Raw genomic sequence first — 13,734 nt, forward strand, 5'->3', positions numbered from 1 at the left:
TGACTGTAAAATTAAAGGATTATCAATGAATAACGTATTTTTCTAAGGTAGACAATTTTTTTTTTTGAAAACGGAGTCACACAAAGGGTATATATAAAAAATATTCAACAATCAAATAGTGGATTTAGAATGTAGTTGTTTTTCTTAATCAAACTAAATTTACATTATACACTCGAGTATCCGTTGAAACTTTATCTGACGTCACGTTATACGAGTGATTGTTCAAATAACATGACAAACTTAACAATATTATTAGTTGCATAGTAAATATTTTCAAAAATCATGATTAAGGATAATTTGGTTCAATTTAGTCATGCGTAAAAATAAAGATTCAACACAACTATTATAAATAGGTGAACATCTTAAGGTGAAAGATAATGAAATTATGACCATAAACTTGTACCATTTACTTAAACCTAAATTGGTATTGAAGTATAATAGTATTTATTCTTACCAAAAAATCAAAAAATCGAATATTCAAAATATTGAGACTAAGAGTAAAACATCTGGTTTTATAGGAACAATTATATATATTTCTACAAAATTTTCTAATATAAACATGTTTTTCAAGGATTTAACATATTTTAAATATTTATTTTGTTCTTTTTTTTTACTATGTTTTCTTGTATTTAAAGACAACCAATAAAAAAATATTTGTTTGGAATCAACAAATTTTAATATGGTCATTATTCTAATATATTAGGTTTAGGTTTGTTGTTTTTAAGACAATCAGAACAATACCTTCAATTATGCTTGTGATGTTGGTGGTCGGAAAAAGTGAATTGTTTCTATATAGTATGTTTTCATTTTGTGTAATTGTGCTTAATGCCTCTCCATAAAGTCAACTATATTGATCTTTAAAGGAACATGTAAAAAGATGTGTTACAATTTTTTGTTGTTATCATCTTAGACAATTGAAAATATTGGATCAATGTTTTTTTCTCTTTCTAGAATGTCATCTATTTGGCTTACAATTCCAATGTGAGTTTTTTCTTTGTATTTCTTCATGTAAAAACTTAAAGTTTATGTATTATTATTACCTGAGTAAAAATATTATAAGTTTTGTGCAACAACAACACTATTAAAGTACACAAATTTTTAGTTTTATAAAGATAAAAAAAACATTCTCTAAGAAACTAAAAATAAATAACCAAAATTATAAAAGAAATACAATAATATTTATTTGTTTATTTATCTATTATTTTTATCTTTTTATGTTTATAGAAAATATATAATAATATAATTTAGACATAGAAGCTTTTAATTTTAACGACATATAATAATGTGTATTATTGTATGTTATGAATTTATCTTATTTCTAATTATCACGAGATCTTCAACACTTTTATTTTAAAGTATGATTTAAATGGATTTGTAAATGACAAACTAATTACAAATATTTGTATCGATCTCACTAACTCCTTCAGAAAAATTAAGTTATTGAAGTTCTTTTTCATTTTTCTTTACTAATCATATATTATAAATTCAAAATAATTTGAAACTTCATTTATATAAATTTAATGTGTCTATATATATTTAAAATATAAAAAATCTGTTTATATTTGTATTATTGTTTGATTTTGATAAAATTACAGCTGCAATAAAACTCAATAATGGTGCAATAAATTTGCCTTGGATTGACTATGAGTTCACAGTACTAGAAAAGTGACCTCATTTTTAGGTGGTCTTCACATCAACTTCACCACTAGTCCAATTCAAAACCTAATAGTTCTAGCCTTTGAGGTAGATTTTTTAGGTATTGAAATAATTTTGTTATTCTTCTTATTATTAAATAATAAATTATTTCCATGTAATTTATAATTATTGTTTTTAAATAGAATGTAAAATTTAACAACGTAATTGTTGAATTTATAGTTATATTTCCTTTGTTCAAATTTTTGAAAATTAAACAATAATAACAAAATTAATCAAACTATTCATATTTATTTGGAAATGTGTCTTCATCTTGATGCATATAGATATTATATGAAATTATTTTATATTTATATAAAATTTTGTAAATATAATTTATCCAGAAGAAATTTCAATATTTGAATTTTGAGAAAAGGTTATTTAATTAATAATTATTGGATGGTGTAATGACTTATTTTAAGATATCATTATTACTATGATTATTAATGATTTTTCTTCTATTAAATGCCTAAACTTCAATAATATTATAAAATAGAAATCAATTTAAAAAAATAATTAATTATATTAATTAAATTTGAGAGAATAAAATATTATTGATATCTAAATTAATATTTAATTAGATATCAAAGTTTTAGTAAGAAACTTTAAAATTTAAATAATTGATAGTTAAAACATAGCTAATTAGATATTAATTTATAAACTATTTGTCAATAATAAAAATTAATTTAAATATCAATAATTTTTTAGTCTTTAAAATATATCTAATTTAGTTAATATAACAACTAATTATTTTTATCTTTAAAATTAATTTTTATTTAGTAGTGATTTATTTATTTGTTAATTAGTAAATGGTCTTTTATCAAAAACTATGGCTAGGCTGCGTTAATATTATATAAGGGTTAAACCACCTTGAAGTGGTTCGCATTTATTTTATTTATTTTTTATTACTGATAAAAAAAAAGTTGCGTTAATAACTTTAAATATCATGTTTCTCTCTAAAAAAAAAATACTTATGAATTTTTATTTCATCTCTTTGTAAGGTATATGTTAAAATTAGTATATAGTACCGTCTAATAATTTCTTCAACAATTACATATAAAGTGATACTATAAATCTTAATATTCTCCATCCACAAACCTCACCCTACCTTTTGCCTAGAAAATTTCATTGCAATTATTTTCTGTTTTTCAATGTTGTTCTGAGAGGGTTGAAAACACTGAGTGGTTCAAATGTGAAATCACATTAAACCAGATGAAATGGCATGCTAACCTGTCAAGTCATTTTCATGCTGTGGCTGATTTACAAGACCTTCCAGTGTAGCCCTGATGAAGCACTGTTCAAAGAGACATAAATTTCACTTTGCAAATAATGCAAATCTCAGATAATGGTGACAAGAGAAGAAGAAGAAGGGTTATCTCAAGCTTCCATAATTAAACCAGCAGAACCTTACACTAATCATCTGTAACCTTTCTGTGCCCCAGTCTTTAATGGAAGTGCAGAAGGACTCATGGGGTGGTAGTTGGTCTTTGTTTAATGCTTCTTTGAATTGGACACCATTTTAAGCTGACCATCATTCTTCCCAATTTAATAATTACTATGAGACAGCTCCTCTTTTCTATAAACATTACAATCACACACTGCAACTATGTGCCATAATTGAGTTCAGAGATTCCCAAAACGTATAACTGCTTATTCCCATTCATTTATTGCCTTTCAGCCTTGTCTTATTTTATCTCTCTCTCTTTCAAATCTGTTGCTAATCATATTCCATTCTTTGCTTCCTATGATCTTATCTACAAAATTAGAACTAATTTATTCCTTACAGATACTACCTTACATTCTTATCTTTGGACTCTCTTTTAAGTGGGGTACCTCAGTATAATATAAAGCCAACATGGATCAAAGCTTGATGCAGACGCATCAGAACCAATTCATTTGTTGCCTATAAGCAACACAATATTAATATGTTAACTAACCTTTCTCACAACTTCTTTCCATTGTTTTGGTTACTATAGCTCTTCCTTCTTATAATTCACACACAATAATGCTTCACCAGCAAAATTATAGTATTAGGAAAAAGAAGTTAAGGTTGTTAAGTGGCTTGTACGATGTTATCCCACTTTGCATATTTAACAAGTTCATAGAAAATGATGGGAAGTCACTACAAGATATGAAGAGATTATTATAGTTGCATATGGAGGCAAGGCAACATTTATATCTTACTTTACAGGAAAAAAAGAATGGCTAGAAGGGGAGATAGAAGGAGTAATAAGAAAGGATTACATGGTAAAATATTTGAAAACTCCATCATAACAAGTAAGGACAAAGAATAGGTAAAACTGTGGACGGGACCCTCGCATAGTGCTTCAGCATCTCATATCACAGATACGATTCTTGAAATTTAATTCATGCCAGTTTGTTTGGACCTTCAATGGTAACCTTTTATTGGTGGGACATTACTACTTAAGAACAAGAAATTCAATACGGTGTGTGCCAGATTAGATTATATGCCAACGAGTTTTCAAATGCTAAGAGTGCAAAAAAGATAAAAAGGACAAACACAATGCTTGCATTTTATATCAGTTAAAAACAATATTCTGCATCGTTTTACTGCACTAAAAAGTTGTTTGTTCTGCATCAGTCATGCCATGTGGTGTTGTTTTTCATGATAATTAACAAGAAACACACATCATCTAAGGAGATTGATTTGAATTAAACAAGGAAAAGTCAATGATATATACTAATATAAGAAGATGCACTTTAGTTGAAAGCTATTATATAGTTTTCACGATATATAAAATAGCTAACCTCTGTGCTACTCCAATATTGTTGAGGTTTTCTTTCTTGCAAACACTAGTGGACAGTGATCACATTCTCTTTTAGTGACTAATGGGTCCCTTCTTCCTTTAACCTTGGCCTAATTATACTTCTCTTTATGGCAGGTTGGGAGCACAAATCAGGTAGTTATACAATGTCAATTAATTTGCTTGTCTTCTAGTTCAAAAATCATTGTATGCTTCTGGTAAGGTAATGTACCCAATTTTAATTTACCTTTTAAAAAGGAAAAACAAATGAGTTACACCCAATGGTTTTAATGATTATAGAGAGTCAATTAATACAACAAATTTGTTGATCTCATCAAGATTTAACATGTCATAGATGATAGAGGTTAGCCTTGTTAGAGCATCTAAAGTGTTAAAGTATGTTTCGCCTCTCAGTTCTATAATATGAAATTGGTTTTCATTTTTCATCTAAATTTTAGACTATTCAAGTGTTTGTAATGTAGAAATGATCGAAATCATTTTGTATGTAAAATTCATTTAATTTGAAGTTTCACTCCATTAACCAATTACAAAATTATGGGAGATGTGAAGGAGTGTTGTTGTTGACATGGTGAGAGTGGGAATAGAAGGGTGTGGATGGTAGTGTCCATTGAAACGAAGTACATAGTTTTGCTTAGGCAACACCCTTAACCACCAAGACCCTGCAATGGCATCTTTATCCAAATGTGGGTTAAAGCTTTATGGTGAAAGGAACAGAGCATGGGAGGGTGAAATGATGTGAGAAAACAAAGAGAGAGAGAGGGTACGAAAATGACAATAATAAGTGTGCCACTGAAGCAAAGGTGAGAGAGAGAGATTTTGAGTGTGTCAAAGTGGCTGACTTGTGTGGGACCAAGTCTCCACTTCAAAGACACCAACCCCTCAAAGCAAGGCCACCTCAGCATTCTATTGATTTACGCAACAAACCAATTTTGATAAAAGGAAAATTGAATGAGGGGGGGGTGTATACTGGAGGGCCCACTTGATTGGACCTGAGATGGGGCCCAAAAGGGGTGTTTGGAGAGAGAGTGAGAGAGAGAGAAAAGAAAAGCAATGACTGAGAGAAAAAGGAGATGGGAAGAAGAAGGAGAAGAAGAAGGATAAGATGAATTAAATGATAAAGAAAACATAAAAGATGGAACAATCACAGAAGGAGAGGGAGACAAAGTGGAAGGATGTTAATCCCATCATTGTAAAGTTTAGAAAAGAAAATATTCCCATTTGACTTTCTTATATCTCATCATACACCATTCATTGTACTGCATATTTAGGGAAAACTAAATTACATTCTCAACCATTTCTCCTCTTCTTATGTCACCTTCACTGTGCTGCTTCTCCTCTAACTTGACAAAACAACAAAATTCTCCATTTCAAAACACTGTTCTGCTCTCATTTTGTGTTTGAGGTTAGAATTATTGGTGTGGAAAATAAAACTGGAAAGAGGAATAAAACGTTCATTATTGCACGGCCAAAGTTGTTCCAAAACACAGGAAAAGACGTTGTGAATTGATATGTTTGTGATTAAATGGGAATTGTGGTTGGAGAAGAAAAGGGGTTTGAGGAGTGATAATGAAATTTGGTGTGGCTGAATAGTGGTGAGGGCATGAGCCATGTACATCATCATCATCATCTCATTAACCATTCTTTTTCAATTTTTCACTTTCACACAGCAAAATGGAAGAGAGTTAGTGTTGTCTGATATGAACTGATTGCTCCCAAATAATGCCGACAACACCATGGAAGCATGAAGCCCTTTTTTCCCTATGTTGGAAGTCAATTTCTTCTCACTTTTTTGCATCCTATTTTCCACTTGGCCTTTTCCCATTCGCATGCTTCCAATGGAATTAAGGCAAAGTCCTATGCAATAGATTGGAAAATCTTCTCTTTTTTCAAACTACGATGTTCAATCCAAACAAAGATCTTCACTCTACACATTTTTTCATTTTTCTGTTTTTAACTATCTTCATCTTTCTGTCATTTTCTGCATTTTCAAACCCCCTTTCGCCTCCATTTTTGTTCTTTTCTGTTGCTAATATAAACTCTTTTTCTATGCTGTCTATTCACTTTCCACCACCTTCACCTTTCACTTCTTAATTTTACTATCAATTTCCCTTCATTAATACTCATAATCTTTAAGTTTATTGTGTAAATAATGTTAGAGATCTCACTTCGAAAAATGAAAAATGAAAATAGTGGAAATCTCAACTTATGAATTGATTTTATAATTTTGAATTAAGCTTAAAATCTACTTTATAATAAATAAATAAACATCTTTAATAAAAACACAATTCTAACATATAAAAGCAAAAAATTTATGCCATCTTCGCTGTTGCTTGTGATGCAATAATACAAAAGTTGGATTAGTTATTGAATATAATGAGGAAACAAAACAACAATAGTAACTAGTGTTAATCTATGATACCTATTTATGTATTTTATATATTTTTATATGAATAATAAATATATAGTATATGATGTATCTGAGTGTTGAATTTATGGGAAGCACGTGACACTACTTTTCGCGCATGCCAAAAGCACACACGAAATATAAATGACACGTCATAAATTATTTTTCTATTTCTTTTTTACATATAATAATGCATAGACACACCCACCTACTTTTATTGGTGGAATATCAATCTATTTTTTTATTTTGTTTTAAAAAATAAAACATCACCGCTCGAAACTAACGTGCGCCGGTGGTGTGGTCGGCGCCGGAAGATTTTTTAGTACAGTGCCCTACTTCATTTAAAAAATAAAGACAAAAATAAAATACTCTTAACCGAATAATAAATTTGGTTCCATATTGCAGTTCATTAAACTATTCCATGCTTTGAGTGAGGTTGATGATGAAAAAGCTTGGTTTTTGTTCACGTTTTTTTCTTCTTTTATAATTCAATTAGGTGTTAATAGTAAAATAATATTGTGATAAAACGATTTTATATAATAATACGTCAGTATTTTATATACATGTAACATATTGTTGGTACAATGAAAAAAATATTTGAGGGCATGTTAAAATGTGTGGGAAAAAAATATAAAATAATATTAGTTGGAAGATAAAATAGGTGATTAATAAAAAAAGGTTTGTAAAACTTTATGGTGTGTTATTATTGTATGCTATTCTGGGAAGTGGAAGGATGGTCCCTCATATTTGTATTATGAATTTGTCCTTGCCTTACTAGAAGAATCTCCACACTGCCATTTCCATTGACTCTTAATAACTTTTTATTCTTCCGTTTTCATTCCAAGTAAAGAGTAAAAATAGCTTTGATTCGTGTTGATTGAATTAACTCCAAAGTCCAAAATGGATCATGATTGTCCAATTTAGTTGGCATTAGTTGGTTTGACTTGAGGTATATGGATCTAACTTAGTTTTATATGGTTTTTATTTGATATCTAGGTTGAATTTAACTTGGTAAAATCTAACATGATTTGGTCTTATCTGGATTCAACTAGTTGGATCCAATCCTAGCTATATCTGATTAAACTTAACTCGATATGACTATAAATCAACTTTGCTAAACGTTATCTTATCTTAGTTTATTTTTTCTTGGATCCAAGTCAACTTAGTTAGACCTGGGTCTAAGCCAACTCAACTCAATTAGCTATAGGTTGACTCAGCTTGACTTAGGCTCAGGCCAATTCAGTTCGACTTGGATCGACTTAACCTAGTCTTGATTAAACTAAGACCTACTTGTGTCAAGCCCAACTCTGTTGAATATGGTTCGATCACGACTCGGGTGAACGTGGACCCAGTCGAATGTGGGTTTGTCCTAACTCGGCTTGACCCGGTGCCTAAGCCAACTTAGCTGGACTTGGCATGGGCGACTCAACTATGTTCCACTCCCCCAGGTCGACATGCCTCACCCGAACCAACTAGACTCAACCTGGGCATAAGGCAGCTCAACTCGACTTGGGCCCACTCCATTCAACATAGATCCAGATCGAATTGACTCGACTTTTCTTCTAACTTTTTTTTCTTCCAAACCTCATCTATTTCAAAATCTGATTTTACCTCACAATAGCCGAAAAGTCAAGGATCATTTTTTTCCAATTAGATTTTCAAACAGATTTTTATTTACTCTAAAGATCTCTTGTTCTCTATTTTTCACTATGTTTTTATCATCAATTTTAGTGAGACCAATTGAAAAAAATGTTTCTCTTAATTTTTTCTACCACATACTAAATTTTATTATGTTTGAATAACTTATTCTAGGTCCCTAGATTTTGGAGTAATTATTTGATTTTTGGAAATTTCCTTGAAAACAAGCAGTTAAGGAAGAAAAGTTACTTGTCTGTTTGATAGAATTTTAGAATAGTTGATATATATCATGAATTAGTTTATGAACTAGGACTATGCATATTAAAATGGAAAGCTATATAAACTAAGATTTGATTTTGGTTGGATGGTTATGTGAGTTTTGAACTGAAAATGGTGGTATGATATCACTTTGAGTTAGATTGTTGCATTGGATGCTTGTATTAATTGAATTAACTCTGAATGCATCTTTGATAATGAATTTAAGTTGTTAGAAAGTTAGATTTTTTTGTTTAAATTAGGTATTGAGTTGCATGTTCTGTGAAATTTGCTCACTGCAAGCCTAAGCAGATTGGGCTGTAAATTTTTGGGTGCTCTCTATCCCAAATTCACTCAGCACCTGAGCTTTAGGCTTGAGCGAATGTCTAATATGTTCAGCATATATTTCCTACACCCAAATATATTAAAATTGTTGATTTGAGGGTGCTCTCAACCTAAAATACGTCCAACGTTTTTTCTTGCACTTAAGCGAATTTACATGCAAAGTTTTGGGTGCTCTCAACTATAAATCTACTCAACAAAATTTCCTTGTGTTAAGCGAATTTGAGTTGCATGCAATTTCTAAATGATATGGATTGGTGTAATGATGGAAGGTATTTGAAATTGAGATATATGTGTAATTGATTTGATAAATCTTAAATAATGTATTAGTGGTTTATATCCATTGTTTGTGAATGATATGTGTTGTGTGTGAATGATGAAAGCTTGTATGAACTTGATGTCATATATTTGGAATAATGTATAAATATTGTGTATTGGTACATTAAGTATGAAAAACTTATGTTTAAGAAATAACATCTAGTTTCATATTATCACAGTATACACTTCTCAATTGAAAAAAAATATATACAACTCCTGAAAACTTTATAAAATGGTAATAATTATAGAAAAATAGAACTTATCTAAATTAAAATTTGATTAAACTATCTTAATTTACTATTCAATCCCTACTTAAATATTGAATCTAATTATAAAAAGGTCAATGATCAATTTTGAATCTTAATTAGAAAGTATAAAAGATTTAAAGGTTTAGAAAAATAAAAATTTAAAATAAAAAAATGTTTTTTGAATCTATCTATAAATATATTTCTTAGAAAATACATTCCTTCCCTCTTTAATCTGGAATCACATATCTTAATTAATAAGAACCGATATAATCTAAAATCACTTATCTTAATTAAAAAAACTGTGATTAAATAAAACTATGACTAGATGATGGTACTCCATTTTTTTATGCTTGGTTCAAGATTCATTTGTAGGAAAACATATAACAAAGTTTTTGTCCTGATAAAATAATTATAATTTTTTTCATTTTATTGTACACCATAATATATATATATATATATATAATTAAATATTAGATAAAAGTAAGTACTGGAAAATGATATTTAATATTATCAATATTTAAAAGGACATTTAAATAGATATTTTAAAATCCAACAGTAAAAAAAACTAGGGAGTAAATTGTAATGGCTTGAATTGGACTAAGAATGTAATTACAAATTATTCAATAGTAATGAATACCTTGACTAAGTTAATTTAAAGCATTAAAAATAAATTTAATCTATTACCAAAAAATATATAGTACTTAAAAAAATTAACATTATTTCTGGTTTTGTACACCACTGCCAAATTAAAAAAAAATAGAAATCACTTTATATACAGTAAATTTTAAACAGATATTAATAAAAAATAATTTTAATAAACAGGATAGTATATAATTAAATAATATAAAATTTTAATATTATTAATATATCTTAGCTAAATGCGATTATTCATGCACACAATTACTGTTAAATGTTATTATTGTGAGTTGATAATGAAGTTTTTAACATAGTTAATTTTTGGTTTTTGTAATTACCCACATATGTATTCCTTAGGGTTACATTTCACAATACTTTCAGCTACTTTGTGTTTTATTTCTATTAGTGGAAAAAATTGCATATTCATATTAATGATATTTAGCAACAAAAGTTTTTTAATAGTTTTTTCAGATACTATTTGAAACAACATTTAAATGTTAACTACTATTTTTTTTGTTTTTAAAAATATTTATTAAAGTTTTCTTTGTATTTTTTTTTATAAAAAAACAGGACAGGTCATTTATGTGTTTAATTTAATTCTTTATTATTTACTAATTCAATATTATACTTAAAGAAATTGATAATGATAGTCTTATTTTATTTTCTATTTTTAAGATTACAATGTTTAACTATTTATTTTGAATCAATTTTAATAATTAATGTTACAAAAACATTGCATCAACTTAAGTATATATTATTTTTACTTAATTTTAAATTTGGTTGCAAATATTTTAAGATACTATATAGTATTAACAATATAATAATTGAAACTAAAATCTTGAAATTTGAATGATTCATTTACAAATACAATTTTTTAAAAATGAACTAGTTGTAAAAAACAAAAGTTAAAAAATCATAAAAGTGTATATTTAACCGTAAAAACTATATGAAAAATATCATATAAATATGCACATATTCGCGGTTTATATTTACAGTTACTTCAACGTATAATTTTATAAAACAATTTATGATTTAATAAACTAGCATAAGGAAGTTATCTTATCAGCGAGTTTTTTTTCCAGTTAGTTTTTGACAAATATGTGGTGTGTGACTTAATCCTCCAAACCATTTTTTTCCTATTAAAGAAAGTAGTTAAACAGGAATAACTATAAAAAGTCATAAGCTATACACTAACATTTTGTAAAAAAATATATTTAAACAAGCTTTTCAATTCATAACAAATCTAACTATAATTAGTTATAAAAACACAATTTAAATTAACATTTTTTTATATAAATGTAAGATGGAGTTTAATTAGGTTAAAAAATATGATTTTGAAAGTAAATAAAGAATGAAAATATCTTTTGAACATTTTTATAAATAAATTTAAAACAATTTATTATTCGTTAATTTTAATTTTTTTTTCTAAACTTTTAAACACTCTACTTTCTTTTTTAGATTCTTGGCTAGTCTTCATTTTTTTTTTTCACAATCATATTACATTACTAAAAGAGACCACAAACAAGTAAAAATTCTGATATATATTTTTTTAAGACAAGTTACTTTCACGAACTAATAATTTATGGGAATAATAATTATCAAATTATACGTAATTATTATATATAATATTGTACGATATTATATCCAATTATATGCAATTAATTTAATAGTGATAAGATCTCATAATTAGTGGATCCTACCTAATTAGATTGTAATTTGAAGAAAGAAAGTTTCCTACACTTATATGTATTTTTTATACATGAAAAAGTGATGTAAATACATACAAGAGAATAATCTTTTTTTTCTTTTTCCATCTTCTTACATACAATTTTCTTATAATACATATTAAATTATTTTAGTTCAAATATGTTGGAGATGTATGGTATATAAAGAGAGATTGATGTAATATCACATGAGATTGAAATATGGGAAGTTATAATATAAATACATTTATTTCTATGGTGTTAAACTTGGTTAAAGTATGAGTTTGGAGTAGGCACAATTGTCTTGAGATGTATGCAAATTAAAGTTTAAAATAGGTTTATTGTGCATTTTTAGACTTGTTAGAAAAATTAATGAAGATTTGATATGAGATAGGTTTTTTTTTTATTGTTTTTGTGTTATAATTTATGCATGTTTGACTTAAGGTGGTAACCATGATTTGCATTACTTAAGTGTCACATGGTCGTTTAAGCAAAATTGTTCCCGCTCAAGCTATGAATCAAAGTTAGAGTTAAATAATATCAAAATAATAATTTTTGGTCGCTTAAGCGACAAGTAAATGCTAGAAGGAGAGAGATGTCGCATCAATTATCTCTTCCTAAAGTTGGTATCACTTAAGCAACTAGGTTTACTTAAGTGATGGGTTGTCGCCTAAGAAATGAGTTCACAACTTGATCGATGAATTTTCATTTTTAACGAACTCAAGTGAGGTACTATTGCTTAAACAACATACATGTGAATGTTAGAATTGTGATGAGTTTCTTTTTGTGTGCGTGTAAAATAGTTGAATTAAAACATGTAAAATTAATATACAAGATTAGATGGGTTATGGTTAATAAAATACATAATGTTGTATATTATGTATATTTCTAAAATAAGGTTATAGTTAATAAAATAAATAATGTTGTATATTATGTATATTTCTAAAATAATGTTATAGCTAATAGTGATCACAACATTAAATGCATAAACTGGTGATTGATTTAATTAATAATTTAAATTATATATATTAAAATATCAGATTATGACAAACTAAATAATGTTATTGCATTAAACTTTTAAAGTAAATTCAATCAACCACCATGGTATAGTGGATTAAGGTCAAATGATGAATATTGTTTTTAATAGATTAAATGATAATATCTTATATAATATACTTCACGCAAGTGTTTCAAAAGAAATTAAATATGACGAATGTTATATGAGATAATGGAGGAAACTTAATAATCTTAATTTAACAATAAGGTATAATTTATTGTACTATTTATCCGGTTCTCTTATTTAATAAATGATAAAGTTGATATTTATTTATATATTGAATTACATGTTATATTTTAATTCACATTTATATTATATGTAGTGATGTTAGTTTGATAATAATCGTTATAACAACAAATATTAAGAAATGTTGGTCTTAATTACTGTGGGAAAATTAAGTTTACGATTACTCATATTTTTCGTGAAGGAAATGCGTGTGCTGATAAGTTGGCTAATTTATGATTTTTTCATAGAGAGCCTTTTCTTTGGTATAATAGGCTTTCACCTTGTTTATTCTTAAAATTCTTTATGAATAGGTATAGTCTACCTATGTATCGTTTTTGTTAACATATGGGTTTTGGACTAGTCCCCCCGTATTTTTGTATTTTTTTTTCTTTTGTTCAATAATATTTTTTTCATGTGATGGTAAATGATT

This window comes from Phaseolus vulgaris, chromosome 11 (assembly GCF_000499845.2).
Source record: "Phaseolus vulgaris cultivar G19833 chromosome 11, P. vulgaris v2.0, whole genome shotgun sequence".
Lineage (NCBI taxonomy): Eukaryota > Viridiplantae > Streptophyta > Magnoliopsida > Fabales > Fabaceae > Phaseolus > Phaseolus vulgaris.